A 16843-nucleotide genomic window follows, 5' to 3' on the forward strand; every position below is an offset into this window, starting at 1 on the left:
ACCAGGCATCCTTCTAACAGGGTGCAAGGGAGGAAAAAATACAGAACAAAACACAAAACTCTTCTGGTAAACCCACCCAGTCTGAAGGAGTTATCCTTAGTTCTGTGTTTATGTTCATCCCAATAGCTTACATAACTAATCAGAATACTAATAATAGCTAAATGTAATGCTAATTGCCAGTTTATCATGTTCTAATGAAATGTGTGATTTAGGTCCTTGTTTTCAGTTTATATTTGGTTTTAGTATCTCTCTGTGGTCTTGTGGTCTTGTAGGTGTTTTATGCCTTACTTTTTGAAGTCCAGAGTAAAATCAGCTGTAGCCAGGACCCTTCACTGATCAGGCTTCTACAAGCGGTAGGAAGGGGAGAAACGGTGGAGGACAGAGAATAAACTCACAAATCACCTTCATAGAATGCAAACTTTTCAAGTATTATTCTGTATGAGCAACTGCTGCCCTTCCCATAACTTTGTGTTTCAATATTTAACATCAGTAACCTGTGCTAATAAAAGCAGATGGGAAAAGAGGAAAGATCTCATGCTTTCTGTGGTGTAACCTCTCATTACAAGCATGAAATAAGTCATAAGCTATCGGAGCTTGAGCTTTCTGTGTCCACAAAATAGACAAATGGTTGATTTGAAATTTGCTTTTGAATCTATTAGTAGGAAATTCCTTCCGTTAAAAAATAGAATGATCTCTTTCCTTTTTACCATAGTAAGCAAGGCACTTGGTCCTTCCCTGATGGCAGAATTGGGTTAGTTTTTTTTGTCACAACACAAAATAGATAAGAATGAAGTTGATGTTAACACCTCTCCTTCCTGCTCCTTCATGTGATCTTAAAACTGTCATATGACCTGATCTCAAAAGAAGGATATATAGAAGTAGCCTTCCTGGTATATTTGGGGGATTGTTTTTGTTTTTGTTTTCCTGTACCTTCTCCAGTTTTCATCCCACCAGTGCCTGCAAAGCTTTGATATGAAGATCGCTCCATGGTGTTGCAGACGTTCTTTTGTTATTTCAGCTTGTTTCGATGCTTTTGACTGGCAGTTGTTCAGTGGTCTTATGCTGTATCCATGCTCCTTTCCTCCCATTTTTTATGGCATGGGGGTCTTTTCCATCTACCCCATTGCATGCCACACTGTAATCCAGGCTTTTGCTGCACATCTCTTCAGAAGTAATTCTGCTTTCCTCGTCCCCTCTGACAATCTGTCACTTAGCCTTCCTCAGTGTTGCATTATTAAGCATAGAGTAAATAAAAAGCAAACTTGGTGGAAACCATATCCAAAGAGTGTTTCTCTCTTGGCGTGTGTGATCTGCTGTTCCCCTGCTCTCTGTTTTGCTCCCACACGTGCAGAGGTGCGTGTGTCTTTATATGTTGGAGATTTGATTGCTGTGGAATCATTGCTACCTGTGTCTTTGCACATCTCCTGCTCTTCATCATCTCTGCTGGGTTTGTAACTGTCAGGTAGATGGTGTCTGTACTGCATTTGAGGAACAGTGGGGACATCCAGTGGTCACATGGGTTATAATTAATTACTCCCGATCCTGTCAGTAAGATCAAATTTCCAAGCTTTCTTCTTTTCTCAGCGTTTGACTTGTTTTTCATCATAGCTCATTATCCTGTAAAGTGCCTGACAGAAGGTTGGGATTGCTTCTTTCTCTCATCTTTTTCTTCCTTCCCACCCCCCAAATGATGTTGTTTTGTACCCATCAACAACAGAAACCAGGAAATTGAGTCTCACAAGAAAATGGGGATATCTTTTCGTTAGTTTTCAAATGGAGAATTTGGAAGAAAGAGTGGGGAAATTATTATTTTCAATGTAAGACACTGGAATAACTGGTCAATCAATCTTATTGCTAGAGGTGATGGATATAAAAAAAATTGTTACAATAAAAGCACAACTTAAACTTTTTATAGAACTTTTTCAATTACCTCATGCCTAATTCACGTGTACCTTGTTTCATCTAGAGTCTGTAGTGAGACCGAGAAGAGCTGTCTCCTTCCCTTTCTGAATCTGGTGGAGATAGATTCCGTCACTGCTCATCAGGGGAACGGGTCCCATTTTTCTGATCAGGTGGGCTTTTCTGGAATGATTCTGACTGGGACAGATTTTAATATAAATGAATAAAAAAAGATTTTTTTGTGGTTGTCATAATAGAGAATGACAGTGAATTACAGACTTTTAAAACAGAAGAGGGAAGACATTTCTTGCCCCGCTCTGTCTAGTGAATGGTTGTTATATGGTTGTGCAGAGTACTCAACTGTCCTTTGCCCACGTTGTAACTCCAGAAATGACAGTAGCTGATCTTCTAGTTAGTAGCATCAGAACAGCAAACTATTTATCCGATGTGTATAAGTATAGCCAAGTTTCATGCTCCTTTTTTCTTAAGATTCATTAAGAAATATGAAAAAAAAGGATATAGACTCCCCAGGGACTGAGAGACCACATAAAATCTATTTTATTTTCTTTTTTTCCTTTAGAATAAATAATTTATGATAATTTTATGTAATAGTACTATGTTGCTTTTACTCTATCTGTTACTGGAAACAGTGCCTTTTTTGTTGTCAAACTACAACTTAATTTAAGCAATTCTTTGCTGTTTTTTTGTTACCATATTGAGATAAAATGGTGGAAGCCATGAGAGAAATTCTAGTAAAGGTCACTGGCCTAATTATAAAACGTCTTTAAAAGTTTTATGATCCTTTAATGGAGTGCTATTGGATATTTCCAACTGGAAAGAATCGAGCTCTGTAATAAAGGCTTTTGAAGGAACATTGCAGCTTTGGCACAGATCTCAGCAACTCTTTTTTCCCCAGGTCTGCATGTGGTACCTTGTGGCAGTGACCAGTAGAAAAGCCTTAAACATAAGGGAAAAAAATATGATACAGAAATGAAGCAGAAGAGAAGTAATGGATTTTAAATGAAAAACGTCATAAGACTATGATAATTTCAACAAAGAAAATTCTTGTAAAGGAAGAACATTTCTATAAAATGCATATATCATCTGAGCAAGTTACCTCAAATTAGCTCCACTTCATTTGTGAAATATCTGGCCTGTTCCAGAGTATCATGGTGGCTGAATTTCAGCAAATCACAATTTTGCCTGGGTGATGGATAGAGAATGACAGACTGAAAAAGTTGTGGTATTCTTCTATTTTCTGTTCTTCTTTGCTAATATTTTCCCATACAAATTCGTCTTCCATCCCTGCTCCATATATTTGTATAAACATCATAAGGTAACTATTTAGTACGACTGAATTCACATCAGAAGTTTGCATTTACATACCCTAGTTTCTAAACTTAAGTTTTTCTTTAGGACAGCCCTGTGCTTTTATTGTTTGGTGGAAATCTTTACAAACATTCAATATTTTTACTGATACTCAACTTTGACACAGTCTAATTTTGAAGGGCTGAATAAATGTTATATACGTGTTTTCCACATGTTGCTACCAAGACAATATTGACTGTTATTGTTATTTTCTTAAAACAAAATGAGCTAGGAGATTGGAGGCGTTGCTCAGGAGAACTCAGACTGTACACCCTGTGTAGCAGGTCATTAATCAGCTCAGTAGCAGAACTGAGACCACACGGCAGCTCACCTGTTTCCTCCTCCACTTCTTTCTGGAGGAAGCTGCTGCTTCTACTTAATGTCTCCAAACAACCTACAGTAATATGTATTTGAAGTTCTGCCAAAGGAAAGTGTAACAGTGTTTGACGATGGTGGATATTGTGAACATAGGAGGCTTTTTCTGTTTGGGGTTTTTTTTCATTTCTTGAGATGAACCTTTCCGTTTTTGCTTGAAGTTTTCCTTGATTAATGCATTCATTAAAGAGGAGTGACGGTAATGATTAAACAAAAACATCTTTAAAATGCAGAGTTCATTTCAAACCATTTGGTTTTGTTGTACACAAATTGGATTGGCGTTGCATCCTGCACAGCAGGTACTCTACTTGAAATCAAAGACAGATGCTTTTACAGGATTAGAAAGGATATCTTGAGGGGCGGAGGAAGAGATTGAGGTTGGGGGGAGTTGTTGCTTTTCCTTGTACTTTTTAGTAATAATGTTAAATGAATAATGATAACACTGCTGTTTTGTCTGCCTCGAGTACTAATAATATTGTTTGCTTACAATTAAAAGGAAACAAAAGCTCTATTGTAACTTAAATTGTTAACAAATCAAGACTACTTAACTGAGATTCTTTCCTTCATAAATAGCTAATGACACCAGAGTCTGCTTGAATTTTAATGCTAAATATCTCTGAATGAAAATATTTGACTGCCAAATCATGCCAGGCAACCACATTAAATTTTATTATTGTTTTTTAATTATCTGGCAATGTACATGTCTTTTAAGGGCTTCCAAACTGTTTAACCTAGTCTCTGCTCAAATAGAGACCTAAGGGAGCTGCAGCTTGCAGGGGATTTCAGTTAGTTACAATAAATACAGTTAAAGGATGTCTCTTGAAGGGGAGTTGTGTGCAGAACTGCTGAAGGTGCTGGTCTTCCTGAAATGCGCTGCAGGCAGTTGACTAAGAAAGCAAAGAGAAGGACACGTCACTGGTCACTTCTATGACTCCAGCAGTGCCTTCTGGTTAAAATGCCCATTTTTGCTGTCTTTTAAGAGGTGTGATCTACATAAGCCATATGTACCCTGTGAAAATTTAGTTTGAGTGAAATATCATCTTAAGCACCCAGACCCCATTTGTCAGAATTTCCCACAAAATTATCCTATCGTTATATTGGCTTTTGGGCTCCTGAGTTGGAGTACTTTCCTAGTAATGTACCACGCTTAACCACCCAGTATTTCTGTACGTTATAGCCTTTGCAATAGTGGCTACTGCAGCTTGTACTTTCACTACTTTCCACATAACCATTCCATTGCACGTTCATGGCTTTACAAAATATCTCTTATTTAAACTATTCCTAAAGATAAAATTCAAAGAGCTTCTCTTGCCTCTTCACACTAAGGAGCATCAAAACTTTTGGGGTTTCCCACTGTAAATATAAAATCTTTTTTTCAAATACTATATTATCTTTAGTCTGACCTGTACAGAAGAGAGTTGAAAGGAGGAGCAGCTTGTTGAGAAAATTTGCTTCTTTTAGTGTCACTGTTCATTTCCTTACTGTGTCCAAAGATTCAGATTACATTGGGGGTTCACTTCTCTGCATGTTGTTCAAGCACAACAGATGGACTGTCTCTGACCCCAGGAACTTGTTGTTGAAACAGTGAAGAAAAGAATGTCGAGAAACAAGAGACAAGTATCACATAGTCCAATCAATTAAATTTTTTCTTCAGTTAATGTTTTTTGATGACATGGTTTCATGTGATTTGAGTCTCAGTGTTTAATACTTGGTTACATTCTGCTGCCTGACTTGAAAAAAGTTTTTTGTGAGGTTCTGTGTGACCAATATGATTTGCATTACTGTATGTGGTCATCTGTGGGATTTTCCAACCATAAAATTCAAGATTGCCATAAGGATTTTGTTTACTGTTGATACTGTTGCCTTTTTTTTTTTGCAGATAAAATATAGGAAATATAATGTATATGATTTGCAGAAGCTAAGAACAACATTCAGGTTTTGATGATCATATCATGGTAAGGAACAACTTTTTGTCATTTATTACTTTACTGCTGCAGAAAAGCACTGAAGTCCAGAAATCTGCAAATAACAATTATAGCCCTGAACTCTTACCTGACTTTACTCTCGGAAATGATCTCTATTGTACATTTGACCATGCATTATCCTCCTATTTAAAATGTTTCCAATGTTTGTCTGCGTTCAATATGAATTCTTAGGCTGGTATAGTCAATTCTTGATTGGGTTGTTTTGGTTTTTGTTTTGGTTATTAGAATAAGGGACCACTCTTAACCTGTATAGCTTACATAGCCTGGGCCAAGGAAATAAATAAATTACCTCCCCCCCCCTTTTTTTTTTTGTCCTACTTAAGAAATAAACTTTGCCATTTAACTACATGTAGGGCAATAACTGTCTTTTTCATAGACACTCTCTCATTCAAGTCTTAAATCAACGTACAGATTCCTAAGGAAGATGTTCGTTTCTGAAAATTAATGGATAGGTGGAAAGCAAAAATAGAAATCAGGAGCTGTAGAGGGGTTTATTTCTAATTGTACTAAAGATCAATATTTTTGCATAAGAAGAGTCAATTTGCTTTCTCTGCCCTCATTATTAGTATATAAGCTCTTTAAATGGCTGGGGCTTTCAAAAAGAACCCTGTAATGAATGTTTGCATTCTACTGAACTTTTCAGAGAGAGATTTACCATGCATTCTTTTAAATTCATGAACAGAAAAGCAGTTTGTGCTTACTCAAGATCAGTATCCCCATTGAAGAAAGAGGTGGTGTTTATCATTCAGTAATCAACTTAATTGCCTTCCATTATGAAATTGGCTTGGATTTTTGGGTTTCTGCCACGACAGTTTTTAATAGCACAAATGAATTTTTCATGAAATGAGAATGAAAATAAGTTCAGAAATTATGAATTCAAAGATACATTTTTCCACTGTGCATTCTTCTGTATTCCTGCTGGAAATCATTGAGTCATATGCTGCTGTTGCTTTTCAGAAGACTCATCCAGATGGGAAGTCCTACTATTTTATATTAGCAGAAGCTGTAGGAAGACAGAAGTAGGGAGGTGGAGACAACCCTGAAATTTCCTAAAGCTGGATGAGAAGCATGTGATCAACCTCACAAGAGCCCTAGAGAAGTTTTGCTTCTTTCTGACTTCAGTAGAAGCTCAGGCATCTCTATAGTCACACTACTGAGAGCCTCATTTCTGATCTGCACCACTTTCTAATGCTTATTTTCTCCGTTGTAGAGGGTAGGATACAAGAAGTCAGGCAGTGGCCTTCCTCTCATCTTGGAAATGGGCTATTTCAGAATCACGACACTGTTTATGCGTGTGGTTGTAGAAATGCAGATAGACGGACGGGGGAGTATCTTTTTCAGAAGTGCTTTCCTCCTTTGCCCTTGTTCATTCTGCTTGAGGGCTGTGTGGTTCATGTTAGGTTGATATGATCCCTTACTAACAGGAAAAATTAAATCTCAGAGAGCAACAGAAGCCGTATGAGGCTTTCCCTAAGGCGCTGCTTAGCATGTTGATGTCGCCAAGTACCTGAAAATAACCATTACTTTTATAAGGAGGGTTTTTTTGAACACAAAACACGTAGTTTTTTCAACGTGTCTGATATTAAAGAAGTAAGATCCCTTTCCTCATAGGTACGAAGATATCATCTACTGGTATAGAGGGGGTTTGCATGTTGGAAGAAAATCTACATTAGTTTATGCCAATTTAACTGTGACCGGTTGGTGTTTAATTGTATCATAGCTATGCCATTTTAAAGAATAATTAAAAGGCAGCCATTAACTTTTTGTACTAGAAAACAAATTTTGATTAACTGCTGCATTTTTCTGTATGATCTGGTATTCACAAACAGCATTTCATTACGTATTTCACATGTTGTTTCCTCAGTCTTTCTCTGCTCCTGTGGTCTGAATACAAACATATCACTAGAGTTAATTTTTAGGGACATTCAGGACACTTTATAGAAGGAAATGTTCTTAGGATGATGTAGCATTAAAAAAAAAAATCCAGAGTTTTGTGGTGCTACTTCTACTTTGTAAGCATTGATTTCCTGGTTGGATTTGTTGATTTGATTTTTTAAAGTTATTTTTAACTAGATGATTTATTGTACTTTTTTTTTTTAATACCACTGATTTTTATGGCTATGTTGTTGTAAGATTATCATGGAGGTTGTATTTCTCTAGACATTTAAAAATTTACTTAATTCTAAGTAAAATTTTAAATTCCTCATATCTCCTCTATAAAGTGGCATGATGAAAGCAAATGTTGCAACTGAGTTGCCATGTACTCTATTCCAGAAGAAGAGAAAAGATTGAAAGCTTTACTGGCATAAAGTTTTAATATTTTTTGCTGGATATTCCTTTTTGGGGAGAGGAAATTTATCACAAGAAAGAAGAAAATACATACAAATACAATTTTATAGAATTTACAAAAATGTTAAAATAGAACTTTATAGGTTATGCTGAAAATTATCAGAACCTGTGTTTGTCTAAATTTCTCTAAAAATTTAATTCAGAAGCCAAAGTGCTTTAGGAATCTTACAATCTAGGAAAATAAGACAGGTATCCAACACATATTAGTAAACACTGACTTCTTCCAGTGATAACTGCTGTGTGTGCTTGTAGCTGTCAGGAGGATCATGTGGATGTGTTGTCTGATAACAGCTGTATTTTTTACTTAGCTGTCAAATCTGAAAGGAAGTATTGATGGTTTGCATGGTTTAAAAGGAAAGGATGTAGATATATACAGTATATGTATGACAAGGACAGCTGGAAATGTATGAGTTAATTGTATATTGTTTTGTAGTAGGGTAAATTTTTAATCACGTTACATACATACTTTTTCGGTGAAGGAAGTAATTGATATTTGGGACACAGAGGAATATAAATATTTTATTCAGTCTCCTAAAAATAAAAGGAGTCATGCGGGTTCTTTCATGAACTTATATGTTTATAAGGTTTAAGAGGAAGGAATATATTCATGAATGTTGAGAAGCAAAGATACCATCAGCAACAACAGCTGCCTAAATCAGTTGAGACAGTAGTGACTTAGCATAGTTTTGTTTCAGATCTGCTTTTACTTTTGAGGGAAGGGAGCTTGTAAACACACCTTTGAAAATCAGTAAAAATCTCTATGAGTGGTGACACACCTCATTTCTCTTCCATTTTCTAAATCTCATCACCAATTCTTGCATTCCCTTCCCTCTTTGGCACCGATAGTGTGGTACTGTTACCAATATGAGCTGCAAGAAAACTGGATTTTTTGGAAGGAACTTTTCTGACACGCTAATTGCAAAAGTGGCTCAAACTGACTGCATCATACATGGTGTTTAAGAGCACTTAAACAAAAAGCTTCTACTGAGGCTTTCTGTACACTGAAAAACCTTTTTATACCGAAACCACAACTGAGCTTCTGGACACTAATGTAACAGTAGCATTATGTATTATACTTAATATGGCTGTTGGTTGGTTTTTAAACCTTCGTATTCAAATATTCAAAACCAAGAAAACATCAAAATGACACGGTAGCATTTTTATTTAGTCGCGCAGCTGAGAGAGGTGTGTCAAGCTAAATATAGGTGATGATTAGTAGTGACACTTATAAAAATTTTTAAGTTAGAAAATAAAAACCAAATCCCACTCATTTGTATTCCAGATTTTCTTATGAAGCTTCCTGTGGCATTTCTTAAGCGCCCTCCCTCCCTCTTTTTTTAAATGAAAACAGAAACACACACAAGCAATATAGGAAATACAGTTTTATCCTGTGTTCACGCTCACTGTGCAAGCCTAGAAGTTAAGCTTTACTGTTTCTAGCCCTGATATAATGTACCAGCAGAGAGCTTTGTACTTGCCACCAGGCTCTGAATTGGGGCAGCTGTAATTGAAACAAAAAGCTGAAATAGTGTAGCAAAAGGGAGAAATGCAGTAAACCTTTTCTTTCTTTAAAAATTAGCTGTTAGTAGCCTCCACCTATGCATGTGCAAACACAATCTGACACAGCCCCAAACTGACCCGGGAGCAGGAGACAAAATGTAGGACAGGTGCAGATGTGCTGGGGAGGTGTGAGCATCATATTGAAGGTTGTTAGTAGGGGTTGTCAGCCCTGTCAGAGCACCCAACTCCCACCTAGTTAAACAGATGATAAATCAGGAGTGGTTTTGAAAGGATCACCAAAAGCAAGTCTAATAGGTTCACTAAATCTGATCAGCACATTGCATTGTCCCCTCCCTGTTTATCCGATTTTGATAGTACTATCATCAGTTCCTTATGAAATTATTTGGCTTAAAATTTCTGTTATATCCTCAGTTGCTTGGTTATGGGGTGGTTTGGTTCCATATCCCTTCCCCTGCCCTTTACTGCTTGCTGCCGTTTGAGCACAGCACGTTATTTTAAAAGCGTGTGAAAATATAGATTGGGTGATCTGTCTCTTTTAGACCATTCAGTGATGAAATTTCTACTGTACTACTTTATTGTGACATTACCTGACTAGATAAAGCCATTTTCTGTCTGAAAAGGGAAAAAAGCTGGCAGTGTCTACATAAATCGTGTTACTCATTTCATGTTGAGACAGGGGTTCCCAAAGGGAGATCCTCTGGGAGACGTCCCTTCCTTAATAGAAAAACAGGCATAGACGCAGCCTGTTTCTGGAGGATGAGGCTGATCAGTTTTATAATGTTGCTCTTATTACAATAAAAATTTGTGGTGCAACTGTTGCAGTTTAGTATTATAGATATCCCAATAGCTATTAAAAAGTGAAGCATATATGAAAGAAATGCACCTTCCTCCTGCTCCTTCCTTTCCCCAAAGCACTTGGCATTGCCCTTGGACTCCAATTCCAGGGGAATGACTAGATACCTTAAAATAATATACTGTGGGATTGTCTATGCCAAAATTGCAACTTTGGCCTATTTGAATTCTATTGTCCAATGTTAGTGTGACAGCTGCCAGATCAGTTTGTGAAAGCACCAGCTTTTAATATCTCCTTATTTTGTGAGCCATTCACCCATAGATTCGAATGTTCTTTGTAAAAAGAAGGTAAAATTCTTATCCTTGTTTTGGAGATGGAGGACTGCAGTCTTTAGAGATAGATAACTGAATAGGGGAGCTGGACAGGATTTCTGGCAGAACCTATTTTTTGTCAGGAAACATTGATTCATTAAAGCTCGTTTGCAGAAGCATATGCTTTGATGAAACTCCTGGCATGAAGTTTTCCTGGAGTCTGGAACAGAATTTAAAGACAGAATTTCTGTGCTGGTACAAAAGCGAACATGGACCTTCCTCCATCACGGTACAGGGGCTTGGGTCACCCAGCTGAGCGTTTATCTCCTGCTGAAGCTGTTCTGCCCTCCACAGCCATGCTGAACAGGGCTGGCTCCTGGCTGCAGAGCACCTGCCGCACACCAGTATTGCAAAAGCCATCCTTACAGGGACTTGCTGCTTGCTCCAGCAGGGAAGCCAGCCAGCCAGTACTTGACGATGAAAACACTTTTTGTCCTACTGGTAGTTACTGGGAAGCAGCTACTGACAGCATCCTATAAATCAATAGCTCTGTACGCGCAGTGTTTCGGGTGAGGCTGTATGGACATTCTTACTGCTTTTCTGAGCCTCTAGAAAGAGGCTATTACTCTTCTGGTGGAGTCCTTTATCCATACAATTCTCTTGAACAGCCACAACTCTAACAATAATACTCTGCACTTTTTTAATACCAGCTACACAACCCAAACCTCCTTTACAGATCCTGAATGAAACAACCCAATGTGTCTGAGCAGCAGGAAGGATAGTCAGTCTTTACAAGTAGCAGAACTGAAGATCTGAAAGACTAGGTGATGTGCCCATGATCGCATGGGAGGTCTGTTGCACACTGGAGACTGAGAACAGAAGTGTCAGCTCCTTCAGCATGCAGAGTGAGCTCACCTGTGCTTAGCATTGTGCTTCAGGTCTGATGCTCCACTCCCTGCTTTGCCTACCTACCTAGAGGCTCAGCACTCTAGGAAGAAATTAAAATGTAAAAACACCCCAACTTTTATATCATATCTGATTTGGTAGGGTTTGTTGTTTGTTGTGGGTTTTGGTTTGTTTTTTTTTTTTCAATCACAGGCCTTTATTTTATTTTTTTTGGTGTGCCTTCTTTGTTTTCCAGCTCTATCCAAAATACCCAAGACTATGTAGTTGGCTGATTAGTGTCTTCTGGGGTCTTTTCTCCTTTGATAAAATGCTGCTGGCTGTTCTGTACCTGCTACTTTATATCCTCCCCCCTCCCATATATAGCTACCTATATCATATGGAAAGGATCAAACAGTTTTGATATTTCCCAATGATACTGGGAAATGCAATATTTATCACAGGTTACTCACAGAGAAGAAGAAAGGAGAATCTAAGACTATTCCCTTCAGCTGTGTTTCTGTCAAGGCACTGTGTATGTCCCAGTCCACCTCTGTTTTGCTCAGTGTGTTAGTTTTGCTCACTACAAGGTGTAATGCAGCAAGACTGATAAAGTTGGCTGCCCATTGGCCATGTGAAGGAGGAAAAACAACCAAAGCTGGTTGTTAGTTATCCCCACTAAAGTGCTAAACAAATCTCCCAGCAGCTAAACTCCCTTCCCTTTTTATTACTTACTGTACCCTGTAAATCAAATATTTATTAACTGAAAACAGCTTTGCTCACTGACTGATCTTGCAAACATGGGACAAATTCACCGTAGCTGGCTAGTAGCCAATTGCTTATTCAGGCTGCTAAAGGAAATCAGCCTGGTGGAAAGACAAACTGTGTGATGATTTTTCTTCTCCCCTCCCCCTTACTTCCAAGGAACAAACTGCTAACATCTATACTTTATCAGCCATATTTACCTTTCATGAAAGCTAATGTGTCTGAATGAGGTCACTACTACTACTCTTTTGAAGAGGACTTTATTTTTATCATTCCTGTGTCAAAAACAGAGCTTTAGTGTTTTGAAATTGCATGAGCAGACACAGAGATTGTTTCAATTAGCATATTAGGTCTGTCACCTGGTGAAATGAAAAGATACTTTAAGCACCTGCTTCTGTGACTGCCTTCTGATCATCTCTTACTGTCTTCTGGCTTCCTGTTAATCCGTGGGGGTCCTCGACAGTCCAGCTGCAGCAAGATGAAGCCCTTAGATGTTGAGGGATGACAGTATGCAAAGAACAAAACTAAATTCATACTCCCCTTCTCTGAAAGGACTGCTGGTAAACTTGAAAGATCTTTGCGTTTGGTTGCTATAATGAAGGTGATTTGCTGACCGTTGTCTAATAAATATCTCTGGGGCGCACAGAATGACAGCGCAGTTACATTCATTCGCTGAAAGGGAAGCAATAGAACAAGCAGGGATGGCAGGCATTTAAAAGTGACTCTACAAGGACTTGCTAATGGATACTGTTTACCCTCTCACTAATGACAGAGTCACCTGCTGAAAGCACATGCATTGCAATAAATGCATGCAGCAGGCTGGGTGTTGTCATTAAGTCAGTTTTCAGAGCCTTGTTTTGTGTCTGAGGATCTATGCCTCATGCCTGGAAGTTCTGCTCAGCAGCCGTGCTCGTGTCAGATATGGTTGCGTTGATGTCCCTGGTTATTACCAAAAGGACTTCAAGTCTTATTAATGTTTTGTGTAATTATCTTTGTTCTCTCTCCAAGACTAATTTAAGTGGTTGTTCAACAGTACACACCTCACAGCAGCAGTTTCACCCAGCCTGAAGCAGCAGCCAGCCCCTGGTTGTGTGTGTTGTTTCCCCTCCGGTATACACGTGTTGCTCGCTCTTCTCCATCAAGTGCCAGTGGTTTGGTAAATCCTGCAACATGGCAGCCTGGTGAGCACTGAGGAGCTGTCTTGGGCCCTAGCACTTCTGCTGCACTTCAGGCTTCTTACTAGCTTTCTGACTCCATATGCTTATGCAGCAAGCAGTGGTCTCACGATTACGGTTTGCTGGACCACAGTACAGAGCTCCTTGGTCGGTGCCACCAGGCTGTGTGGCAGGAGCAGTGGCAGCTTGCTCTGTGAGTCATAGCCATCTTTCTGTCCTTCAGCTGCAAGTGAAATTAGAGCAGTGGGGTTCACTGCCAGAAGAGGACAGGATACGTAATATGTTTTCCTGAAGTCACAGGTGATTGGTTCTTGTCAGGCTAACCACATTAGTTTTTTTTTCAAAGGCTAAAAACCATAATCACATCTGGGTCTTCCAACCCATCCCCTCATGAATTATTGCTAATGTTTTGCTTTTTTTAATTTTTACACCTTTGGATAGTTGAAGATGTATATTCTCTGCCTTTAATCACTTTGGCCAAACTGGAAATATTCATACATTAAAAAACTACATTTTTTATTTGTGACAAGATACATGAGCATTCCTGAGCAAGCAGCAACTTTCAGAACCCACAAATCTCTGTGTTTGTTTTACATCCACCAGGCAGGGACAACATATTTTATAGCATGCATTAACAAGATGGTCACCTGAGACTACTCATTTAGATTATAAATAGCCACCAAGTTACTGTTGTTACTATTATTTTTTTTCTTTCTAATATGTATTAACTATTGTCTTGAAAGATCCCTGAATACAAAGTAAGAGTAGAGTACTGAAAGGCAAGAAATCCATAGAAAGCTGCTCACAGTCTGATCATAATAGGCAAAAGAAAGGGTATTCCATTAAAGGACACTTCAAGATTTATGTAATATTGTTCTGACCTTTAGTAATTAATGACCGTGTAAAGCTATTTGATGTGATACTATCCCTGGTTCCATCATAGGCTTCTCTATCCATGATAGCTAATTTGACTGATGAAGACAGAGATATAAATCACAATAACTAGTTTGAATTTTCCCATGTACAAATGGTCATCTTTGCTATTAAGAATTCATTCCTACTTAGTTTGATCTAGCAAATGAGTAAAAATGAAGAATCTCTTTCGTACTGCAAGCACTCATGCAGAGGACACTATGTGATTTGGCAAGGAGAGTTGGCCTTTTTTGTTAGGTAAATCGTCTGCTTGTTTCTCTCAACTTCCCAGGCTTCACTTAGAATCATAGAATTGTAGAATCATGGAATACTTTTCGTTGGAAGGAACCTTAAAATCACCGAGTTCCAACTCCCCTGCCATGGGCAGGGACACCTCCCATTAGATCAGGCTGCTCAAGGCCCCATCCATCCAGGCTTTGAACACCCTCAGGGATGGGGCATCCACAGCTTCCCTGGGCAATCTGTGCCAGTGTCTCACCACCCTCATTGTGAATAATTTCTTCCTAATGTCTAACCTAAATCTGCCCCTCTCCAATTTATAGCCATTCCTCTTCATCCTATTCCTACAAGCACTTGTAAAAAGTCCCTCCCTAGCTTTTTTGTAGGCCCCTTCAGGTACTGGAATGTCACTATAAGGTCTCCTCAGAGCCTTCTCTTCTCCAGGCTGGATAACTCCAAATCTCTCAGCCGGTCCTTGCATGGGAGGTGTTCCAGCCCTCTGATCATCTTAGTAGCCCTCCTCTGGACCCATTCCAACAGTTCCATATCCTTTTTATGTTGAGGATTCCAGAAGTGGACACAATACTCTAGATGAGGACTCACAAGAGAGGAATAGAGGGGCAGAATCCCCTCCCTCGCCCTGCTGGCCACATTTCTTCTGATGCAGCCCAGGGTACGGTTGGCCTTCTGGGCTGCGAGTGCACATTGCCGCTCATGTTGAGCTTCTCACTGACCAGCACCCCCAAGTCCTTCTCTGCAGGGCAGCTCTCAATCACATCATCCCCTATCGTGGACTGAAAATGGGGATTGTCCCAATGCAGGTGTAGGACCTTGCACTTGGCCTTGTTGAACATCATGAGTTTCACACAGGTCCACTTCTTCAACTTGTCCAGGTCCCACTGGATGACATCCCATCCTTCCAGCAGATCAAAATCTTGCTGCATACAGGGTGCTGGCTGGGGACTGCACACCTGGATCTCAATAGATTCTTCATCTGAGGAAGCTATTACAAATACCTACCATGTACTTAGGTACTGGTTAACTACAACAGGATAGAAGCAGTGTGCTGTTACATCCCAGTTCCTGCCCTATCCACTGAAGGATGTTTGTCTTGCCACAGGTAGCTGATGAATGGGGATGTGATGGGTGCCATGTTGTGCATCATACAAGCACCAAAATGTTGAAATACTAAATTTATAGTGTGCCGTGCATGGATGAGAACATGTTTATCCTTCTCTGCAATTCTGAGGTTTCAGATCTCTTCTCACACAGTGCCAAGACATCTGCCATTGACTGAGAAAATGTTTTGAGGAAAAACTTGAATTCAAAAGTGTGTCCAGGGCAGTTTTGTGTTTACATCCTTTGGATGACTACCTAGAACTGTGGTAGTGTGGTTTCATTTTTTCATTTGCCTGCTGCAGACTAGATACTCAATTCCAGATAAGTACTGAAAATTGTCAATTTTCAGTTGACAATTCAGTTTTGGAGCTTTGTCAATTAAAACAAAAACAACAACAAAAAAACAGCAACAACAAAATATCTTCAAACCATCTCCTCGTATACTGCAACAAATTTCTTGTTTCTAGGAACAGGCCTTGTACACTGTTAAGCTGACTGTCATCCCTAGGTTCAGTACACCTCTCACAGCAATGCTTATTTACTGCCGTGTGCTGTTAATTATTCAGAAATTGGGTGTTCTTCTTTAAGGTTTGTTTTCTTTGGTTATTTTTTCTTTTAATTTGCTTTAAACTGGTCCTGTTTTTCCGAGTAGTACTCTCTGACAATAAAAAACACTAAGTACATGATCTCTGGGGCCTCTCTACTTTGTTATTCCTAATGTTTTGGATAAAAGGAATTAGGCTGAAGCAGAGGCAACCTAATTATTGTAGTTAGGAAGTAACTGTATGCATGAAAAATTAATTGGCCCTTGAATTTTTTAAGTTTCGACCAATTCTTAGCTATACAACATCATAAGACTACAAGATTTACTCTTGGATACTCTTCTTTTTCTCTAAATATATTTATTAAAAGACCAAGCTACGTCCAGTTTGCACCTGGGAATTCATTTAACTTGGTCTCTGTAAATATGGGGGTGCAGATTTTCTGGAGGCTGGGAGAGAGGGGCAGGCAGGCAGTGTGATGAGAGGGCTCTCACTTGTGTAGCACCCCGTAAGTGAGAAGAAACACTTTAGCTGGGTGTCAAAACCAGATCAGAGAAAGCCACTAATTGGTTTCTGAGCGTTATTCATTCCTCTTTGTCACCAGATT

Source organism: Cuculus canorus, chromosome 1 (assembly GCF_017976375.1).
Source record: "Cuculus canorus isolate bCucCan1 chromosome 1, bCucCan1.pri, whole genome shotgun sequence".
NCBI classification, from domain to species: Eukaryota; Metazoa; Chordata; class Aves; order Cuculiformes; family Cuculidae; genus Cuculus; species Cuculus canorus.